We start from the raw sequence: 8,219 nt of genomic DNA on the forward strand, positions 1-8,219 counted from the left end.
AAAAAAAAAAAAAAAAAAGTATCAATGATCTGGGTTGGGTTCTTTTCCCTGAGTTCAAGTTCATGATTTATCCATATGCACTGGGTTTGAAAAAACATTTCCTGCAGAGGAAAAACACTGAACTGCAGCTTGTCCTCTGAGGAAGGGAGAGTGATAAGAAACTAATGACAGAGCTTCAGAGTTGGGATTTAAACCCTTCCTTCCTGTCTCTTGAGTTAAATTAATGCAGTTTGAGCCCAAAAAGAAAATGGCTCTTTCAAAAACAACCCTAGAAATGATGGGCTTGACTCTTTCCAGGCATCAACATACACCATCTAGAAACTCCACAGCTGTCTTCTCCTTGGGGTCTGACAAAATGAACAACAAATCCTTAGATAATTACTATCTATAAAACCTGTTTTATGCTAGTACATGACAAGGACCTTTTACAAGCTGCTATCTACAGCTTATTAACTTCTACCAAAAAAAAAAAATACATGCAATAGTATCCTCTTTTTTTATTCCCTGTATCTTTATTTTCCTTTTTACATCTGTGACTCCAGAAAGGATCCAAAGTGTAGGTGCACAGCCTCTGCTCTGGGTTTCATGGAGAGTTCCTTTAACCTTGTGTTTTAGATCCTTAAGGTACAGGACTGACCTTACAAGGGCTCAGAAAAGGGTTGAAAATATTTTATCCTGGTCCTCTCTCTCTTTCTCACCTGAGCCACATACAAACAAGTGTGATATCATGTTGCAAGGCAATGATAACGATTTGCTTCTAGGATCACAAGAATAGATATTCAGGCACGGCAAATATTTCCATTATCTCACTCCAGAGACTATGAATGTATATCCAAGCCCTCCACATACCCTCTAAAATATTCTTCCACACCTCACAGAGTAAGGCCTGCAGTTAATTGCATATTTTACCTCTTCCTGAATCCATCTTCCCTCAGTGGGTTATTCTAGTCTTTATCACCAGGTCCCAATACTAACTGATCATAAACAAGTAGACTCCTCTGATAGCAGATAAAAAAGACTAAGACTAAAACTGTTACTAGAAACAAAGATGTGATGGAAAAGGGTAGCTCAGTCTTTAAGATGTAGGATTTTATGCAAGAGAACAATAAAATGGAGTAAATCTGTTGAAGTAAGGATAAAACAAACCGTTCATCAACAGTAGTTAGTTATTTTTAGATCTCATTTTCAGTGAGTCAGCATGAAAAGAGAACATGGTAAAAACACAACAAATAAATTAGACTATCATACTAGCAAAATACTATGCAATAATAGCAGAAAATACATTCACTCTCAAATGTACATGGAAGATTCTTCAGAAAAAATCCAGGCATTAAGCTAAAACACACATCAATGTTTTCTTTGTTTTTTGTTTTGTTTCTTTAAATAATCAAACCACATGGCCAAGCCCAGAGAAATGGCTCAGCAGCTGAAAACATTTGCTGCTCTTGCAGCAATCCATGTCAAGAAGTCCCTAAGTGCCTGCCCATGACTCCAGCTCTGTGAGATCTGATGCCCTCTTGCCGCTTCCTTGGGCAGCTGAAGCTACAAGGACATATACACACACATACACATAGTTTAAAATAGTAAAAATTCAATTAAAAAATTCCCATGTCAAGAAGCATCTTCTCTGATTACAACGGGTTAAAATTAGTTATCAAAAAAACAGGAAGGGCTGGAGAGAGAGCTAAGCAGTTAAGAGCATTTGTCATTCTTGTAGATAAATGACCCATGTTTGTTTCCCAGGATCCACTTGGTGGCTCACCACTATCTATGACTCCATTTCCAGGGAAATATGTCACCCGTTAAGGCATCTTTAAGCACAGCAAACATGTGACGCATGGACATACATGCACGAGCAAAACATCCATGAACATAAAAGGTTTTTTTTTAAAAAAAAAATAATAAAATGCAACATAAAACTTACACAAAACAACTAATTCAGTGTGTAACAGGAAAATTTATAGTCATAAAAGACTTTGTAAAAAAAAATATGTGGGGGCAGGGGCTGGAGAGATCTCACAATGGTTAAAAACATTAGCTAGTTGTCAAGAGGTTCTGAGTTCAGGTCCTAGCATCCACATGGTAGCGCACAACCATCTGCAATGAGGTGCCCTCTTCTGGCCTGCAGGGATATAAGGAGACAGAACACACTATATATAATAAATAAATCTAAATAAAAATTTTAAATATTATTGGGCCAGGAAGATAGCTCAGCAGGTAAAAACTTTGCCACCAATCCTCAGGACCTGTGTTTGACCCCCATCACCAATGTGGTAGAAGGAAAAAACCGACTCTTGGGGCTTTGGATTTACACACACACACACACACACACACACACACACACACACACACCATATATACACAGAAAGGAATGTAATGCTCAGTTAAAAAAATCAATGTCATAATCCACAGTAAAAGAAATGAAGAAAAAGAAGATCTCAACAGATAGTAATAAAACATGTAAGAAAATCGACCGTCTAATCATCAGGAGACTGCAAACTAGGACTACTTTTCTCAATCTGACAAACAGCACCAATAGAAGACTCATAGCTAACACCATCCTGAAGGGGAGAGAATTGTTCCCTTACAAAATGCAACACACATCCACACAGCCCACTGAACCACAGAAAATCCAGCCAAGTCTGCAAAATCCCTCCGTGTTCCTCACCCCCAACCTTATCAAAAATAAGTGTTGGTAACTGCTAGGTGCCTGTGTATTTTATGTGAAAAGCCAGAGGCTGCTGTTGTAATGTCTTCCTTCTCTACCTCAATTTTTCTAAGGCAGAGTCTCTCACTGAATCTAGAGCTCACACATTCTCTGATAAACTGATGACCAGTGAACCTGGGATTCCTCTATTCATACCTCCACCCAGCATTTACATTGCCTTAAGGGCTCCTACTCCAGATCATGGCAAGCACTTTCCTTTCCGCACTGAGTCATCTCCCTAGGCCCTGATTGTGGATTCTGAGGGAGATGTGTGTGATCTGAAATCATCTCTCATCTACAATATGCTTCTCTTCCCATAAGGCCCATCTCAGTAACTTAGCTGACAGAGCCAGGAACTTGGGACTATTCCAGATTCTTCACACATCCCACCCCCTCTCTGCAGCTAATCAAGAAAGTCACACTCATTTTAGCTCTTATTTCTTCTTGCCCCATTTAGGACCAACTTCTCTATCCTTATCCCTATCAATTCTCCTTCCTGTGTTTTTTTCCCCTGACATTTGATTCTCATACTATCAGGAATATCTATACATTTTTCTATGGGTCTCATCACTGATGAGCCTGTGCTGGATCTCACACCCCACAGCAATCCTTGAGACCCACTGGTCTACAGTGAGCATCATGTCACATCAGGCCCTTGGCTCACTTATGCTGTGAGCTCCTGTGTATGCTGTTTTCACACCTCATCTACTGAAACTTATTTGCTCAGTCTAAAGACTTTGCCAGCAACCCAAGGAAAAACAATCACTCCCTTCCCTTATTTTGCATGTGTACTTCTATAGGCAATAGACTTCAACTGTGGATTAATTTTGTGTATTTTCTCCCCAAACAGCCAACATGATGAAAATGACCAAAATCCTTATTTCATTTAGAACCTCCATAGAGCATTTTTATTCATGGGCAAATGAACCATGAGCATGGCACTACTTACTTTAAATTCACAGAACATGAAGATAATTAGAACTGGCAGCAGCTCAAAAATCCTCCATGGGCACACCACGGTGGCAGTACGAGGCACCGCCATCCCTGTGCCCACCATGGGGGGCCTTGCGGCTGGACAGATGGACAGCAGCAGAGCAGAGCACAGTCAGTGGGACACTGGGAAAGGGAAGGCTTCTGGGGCCGGCTGGCACCACTGCCCTCTCTACCTCCTTATCTCAGTTGACGCGTCAACGCTGGCACTCTGACCTCCAGCACCAGAGTCCTGGAGAGCTGGAGCAAGAAAACCTAAAGCACCCAGTTTGGGGCTGCAGGCCTACACTCCGAGGCCTGGGGCACAGCCCCGGAGTGAAAGCTCAGCCCCCTATCCCCAGCTACTATCGCACTCTGTCCTATCAAGTCAAAAAAAAAAAAAAAAAAAAACAAACAAAAAAAAAATACTCCCCTATGGAACACTAAAAGCTGAAGCACCAACTTTGGGGCTACAGCCCTACACTCCGAGGGCTGGCACAGCCCCAGAGTGAAAGCTCAGCCCCCAAGTTACAGCTACTATCACGCTCTGTCCTATCCTCTCCAGTCCAAAAGCCACACTGTAGTAGCTAGGGGGAAACGCTCCTACGCAGAGATGTCGTCCTCTGTCATAATCAGTGTCAGAAAACGGCCTCTGACGTAAGAGACGATGACGCATTCACACTTCGAACTCACTGTGATCAGCCCAGTTATACCACTTGACTCCTAAGAAATATCCTTTCTTGACTCGGAATTAATAGCAGGTAGGTGGGTGGGTGGGTGGGTGGGTGGGTGGGTGGGGGGGGGTGTGTGTGTGTGTGTGTGTGTGTGTGTGTGTGTGTGTGTGTACTAATTCCTGGAGATGGAGACATTCTGCTCAGCATTGCCCTATTTAGCATCCTATTTGTAGGCCTCATGAAATAAGCTGATGCTTTTGTGTATCTCAAATGTAGGACCTGAGAGTCACTGCTCTGAAATGTCTTTTTATTTTTCAGTGTCAGATCTCATTTCATTGCTCCATGTGCTTCCAAGTAATGACTGCTTTGAATTTCCTCCAAGAAAACTATGTAGGAACTTGGCAAAGTATGTTGGAAAAGAAAACAAAAACAAACAAACAAATAAAACAGACCATCTAAAGTTTTTAAGCATCAGAAATTTGGTTTGTTTTTCCCTAAATTGGAAGTTAGAGCTGATGTGTCAGTTCATTTCCCCAGTTGTTACCTTCAGGGTGATTGAACAGAAGATCAACTGATAAGTATTAATTGCCCTCAAGGAAGTTCTGGGAGCTACCTGTGTTTGCTGTGCTCACTGAACCACACCAAGTTGCAAAACTAGGTACCACTGTACTTGCCCAAATTTAGTTTATCACTTTGGGCCATGTGGTTTTAGGACAGAGCTGACTGGAGTTGGGTTTTGGCCCCAAGTAAGCTTTCTTACATGGAGAAGAAGCCTGAAACTCCAGTGCATGTGTGCTGTAGGCCAGTAGTGACACTGTTCAAATACACTAAGCAGAAAATGTCAACATGGCATATTGGCAAGGTAGTGAAGAACAGACTGAGATCCTTTATAATTTGGATCTGGTTTCATTCTTGATGACTCATTTTCATAGTTTTCTTAGTAGAATTTTTTTTTTTTTTTTTTTTTTTTTTTTTGTTTCTTGGAACAGGTTTTTCAGAGGCTGCCTGGGAACCGGCTCTTATACACCAGGCAGGTCTTGGACTCATAGAGATCCGCATACCCCAGCCTCAAAGGCTGGGATTAAAAGCCTGCGACACTCCTGATTGGTTCTTAATAGATTTTCAATAGCTGTTATAATCCTTTAGTTTGGAGGTGGAGCCATGATGATATATACCACAAAAAGTTATTCTTTATTAGTACTTTTTGGTATTACCCCAGGGAGTATTCATTTACGTTAAAATACAAGCTCTGTTGACCTCCATATTTTCTGCTTTGAATTACATCTCCAATCTGTTACTCCATCCCAAGAATTGCACTACTAACTTCTTTATTGTTTTCACTTCTCAGTGTTCACTTGAACATCTTATTTGAATCAGTTTCCACAAACATCAAGAGCTACACATTGAAGCACATATGACTTTTCAAATCCAGCTCCAATAATTCTTCAAAACTCTTCATAATTCTGTTATTTCCTTGGTGTGTACTTCAGGATTATTGTGTAGAGGGGGCATAATATTTGCAAATTGCTTCACAATAGTGTCTCTTATTTAACAAACACTTCTCAAATGTGACGTCAATGTTCACATAAACACAAGAAGATCCTATTCTTTTTAGATGGTCTCCTGAGTCCCAGGAACACTCCACCTTTGGAATTCTTTCACTGATATACAAAACTTGCGAGCACAGCAAATGTTTAGATATTGTCTTGAAGAATTAAGTGAACTCTTTCTACAATTTTAATTATTTATTTGTCAGTGTCTGTGTGGGCAGGTGAACCCTTGCCATTGTAAACATATGGTCAGAGGCCAAATTAGGATTTGAATTGTTCCCTACTAATTTTGAATTGTGTAAGTCTAGAAGACTTAACTTAGGCCTTTAGCTTTGACAGCAAGCATCTTTACCCACAAGGCTATCTCAAGGCCTAATGAATCAGATCATAAGAATTTGATTTATTATTTTTATTTTATCAGTCAAATGAACAAATTTAAGTGAAATGAAGGAACAATAGAATTATTTTTCCTATTTTACTTGTCTGTTTGGGTGTGTGTGTGTGTGTGTGTGTGTGTGTGTGTGTGTGTGTGCGCTACAGAAATGATCAAGAACCATGTGTGTTTTAACATGAGCTACACTCACAGCTATGTTTTATTACTTTACTATCTAGGGATGATATTCTTTTCCTTTTTGCACTCTCTGGGATGGTAAATTCCCTACACAGACACTTAGCTATACTCAATATCTGGATTTCTTACCAACCATAATATAAATAGTAAGGGCCTGTAATGGAGGGTGGATGTCAATATAACCATATTCTAACTAGTTTGGAAAAAAAGCCTCAATGTCGGGATCAAAATATTTGAAGTTTTTTGGTTAATGTTAGTTGCATGTCTTGCATGAATAGAATGAAGTTATACTCTTTTCGTGAGTGACCACTGAGGAGGGTCATTTTGTCAGTGAGATGAAGAAATTCAGACTGCCACATGAGAGAGATTTGCTTTCCATGTGTTGTGAAAGAAAACAAATTTAAAACAACCAGAAATTAACCAAGTGGCAACTAGGGTTTTTTCCCTTAACCACTCATGTGTCTGGTGTTCACATACATGGCTGCCCTTTAATTTGTGGTCCTTCCAAGTGAGTTGAGGGACAACTAAAAAGGAGAAGTTGGATGAGAATAATATTCAGCAGATGACCCCAGGACAGAGAAGTTGCTTTCTTGTGATTAAATCCATAATGACAAACACATCTGTGTAGTTCTGTGCTGTGACTTTGCTGTGTTTACTTCCCCCCACCTCCCTGTCAGGGCTAAGTCAGTGTGCTGTAATCTAACAGAGATCAGTTCTCAGCTTTTTTTTGAAATGATCTGTCCAGTCATAAGGAGTTAGTTTTCCTACTAATTCAATAACTACATTCTTCAATAGGATTTTAATTTCAAACCATTGGAATAACTTATTTTTTCTACCTCCATGTGAATGTGGGTTATTAATGAGTTCATTAGACCAAAGATAAATGATAAACAGTTTTTTAGTGAACAACTTATACAGCTAATAGTAAAGAACCCCTGAAACGGTCCTGCTTCAGAAGATGCAGTCTCTGCCCTTCTGATGCTCTCCAAGAAACTGAGAAAATACCCACCCCTACCCCCACTTCTCTCCCTTCAGGTAAAGGTAATTATCTTTATTCATAGTAAGAGGTAAGTATAATTTTAAAAGTGAGTTATATATCAGAAGTAGACATAATCACAGGCATACGGATACACAATCTGTTTGTTCTGTTGGCACTGTAATTTAGAAAATTAAACATGGGTACAAGATAAAGTTCACATTGCTGAAGGCAATTTAACTAGAGCACTTTCTCTGTTGGCTACACTCTTGTCCATAGATCACATGCCATGTCAGGCCTCTCCACTCTTGTGATTAAAGAAAACTCTGATGTAGACTGACCAAAGACTATGTGCCTGAATTAGAACTAGAACTATATCTTAGAAGTACCATACCACTCCAGGTGAGCCATCATCTCCTGAAATACTCTTAGGTGTCAAGAAACTGTCATTCCTCCCTTAGAGCAGAATCCCAAAGACCCAACTGAGTGTTGGTTGAAAGCATGCTGAATCTAGTTCAACAGTCCATTACTCATTGTTAGGTAAGGTACACAGTAAGCAGTGGATTTCTTTCTTTGGGTATTTGTGTGACACGGGCTCTTGTAGCCTAGACTGGCCACAAACTTATTGTATAACTCAAGACTTCCTGGAACTTTGGGCCTTCCTGCCTCTACTTCGCCAATTCTGGTATTGCAGGAATGAGCCACTATTTATATCTCGTAGGCGTGGTGGTGGGTGTGCATTATTCCTAGAGATTCCTGCATGTTAGGTAAG

At 40.1% G+C, this 8,219-nt stretch overlaps 1 non-coding gene across 1 annotated transcript; it reads right to left on the reverse strand.

The window, feature by feature from the left end:
- Positions 1 to 528: 528 nt before the first annotated feature.
- On the reverse strand, positions 529 to 650 carry LOC127213656 (small nucleolar RNA SNORA26). The gene has a single exon (XR_007833666.1). It is a non-coding gene; the product is annotated as a small nucleolar RNA SNORA26 (small nucleolar RNA).
- Positions 651 to 8,219: the final 7,569 nt, after the last annotated feature.

This window comes from Phodopus roborovskii, unplaced genomic scaffold (genome assembly GCF_943737965.1).
Source record: "Phodopus roborovskii unplaced genomic scaffold, PHOROB, whole genome shotgun sequence".
Classification (NCBI taxonomy): domain Eukaryota; kingdom Metazoa; phylum Chordata; class Mammalia; order Rodentia; family Cricetidae; genus Phodopus; species Phodopus roborovskii.